Below are 1,565 nucleotides of genomic sequence, written 5' to 3' on the forward strand. Positions count from 1 at the left end.
TTGATAATTAATATCCCACCAAATGAGACATCAACATCATTAATGCCTCTGTATTCCCGGAGACAGACTTAGTGAATTGCAATCCCGAATAAAAGCTACGTTCGACAAAGAGGTTGCTTCATGGCCCGGGATTAAATGGCCCTATTTCTCTGTTTTCTTGTAGGATTTTTATGGGGAGGGAGATTTCCTACAATGCTCTGGCTTCCCACAGAAGATCTGCGGGATTGTCTGCGGGCAGGAAGTCTCTCCTGACACCCCACAATTTCCCGGGTTCTGTGGAGGACGTAGGACCACTGCCGATTGCGGGAGTAGGGCTAGGAGAGGAGAAAAGGGGTTGCGAAAGGCTTTGGTTCGAAGGTGGATCACCCTTTTCTACTTCCGGGAACTGCCTGCTGAGTTCAGGAGAGGCCAGGAAGCGGCATAACATCCCCGAGGGACACATCTGCCCCTGGGTCCTGACCATGTGAATCTCAGCCCTTTGGCCCTTCTGATCGCCTACCCAGGCCCGGTGCGTCTCCCCTCCTCCAAAAGGGAGTCCCCTCTACATTCCCCTCCCACAGCCTGTTACCACCCTTCTCCCAGAAGCCCCGATCTGGAGCTCCAGATGACTGGGGCCTTCCAGCCCAGCGTTTGCAGTGAGGGCAGCTTCAAGACGCAACAAACTTTCTAGAGCCGCGAAACACTGAAGCGTGATGGCACCGGTTGGCCGGGGCGCGCCCCTTTTGTTTTCGGGGGGCGATTTATGTTCTTTATAAAAATGTGGTTTGGAAAAATAGAAAGGGCCTTGAAAACGTTGTTACAATGAAAAAGGGACAAATTAGAAGACATTTTCCGTGATCAAAGGCGAGAGGGAGAGCGCGCATGGGCATTCACAAAGCTTGACTTATTCACTCCCCTCCTTTGCAAGCCAGGGCAACAAGCGTGTCCCCCATTGACAAGGCGCCCTATTCAGACTGCAGGTGCGAAGTGGGCCGGAGAGGCCGGTCACATTATGTCAAGGTTGTTGGAGATTAGTGTTCGGCCTTAATAACTAAAGCGCTTGATTTACATTGGAAAAAAGCCCCCTCAGCCGTGAAAACAAAATCGTTGAACGCGTGATCATTGCGAGCGCGGCTGATATCCTAATACTTGAATTGTTCTCTGCTGGGCCCAGGCGCGCCCTGGCCTCCTCAGGAAGGACAAAGCCTGGGTTGCTGGCCTTGGACCAGGTCTCCAATCACACACCCTGTCCGGGTTCTGGAGAAATGGTGATGGGTAGAAGTTTTACAGGGGCCTGAGGAAGACAGAGTGGGAGCTTCCCTGGGAGTCTAGATCTGGTCCCCCTGTTTTGGCAAAGCCTGGCATGGGAGAATCATGGCGGCTCCAGGGCCTCAGGCCCAGTGGTCAACTGTCTGAAGGCTGAAGGGCCTCCGGCATTACTTCGGTGGGAAAGCTGAGGGACTTGTCTTGAAGTGTCATGGGCAAGAAAAATTCTACTCAAAGGTGATGATCCTTTGGGAATGACTGGAGAGCTGAAGGAACTTGGGAAGGACTAAGACACACCGACTAATCTGGGCTGGCTCCAA

The sequence above is a fragment of the Balaenoptera acutorostrata genome, chromosome 4 (genome assembly GCF_949987535.1).
Source record: "Balaenoptera acutorostrata chromosome 4, mBalAcu1.1, whole genome shotgun sequence".
NCBI classification, from domain to species: domain Eukaryota; kingdom Metazoa; phylum Chordata; class Mammalia; order Artiodactyla; family Balaenopteridae; genus Balaenoptera; species Balaenoptera acutorostrata.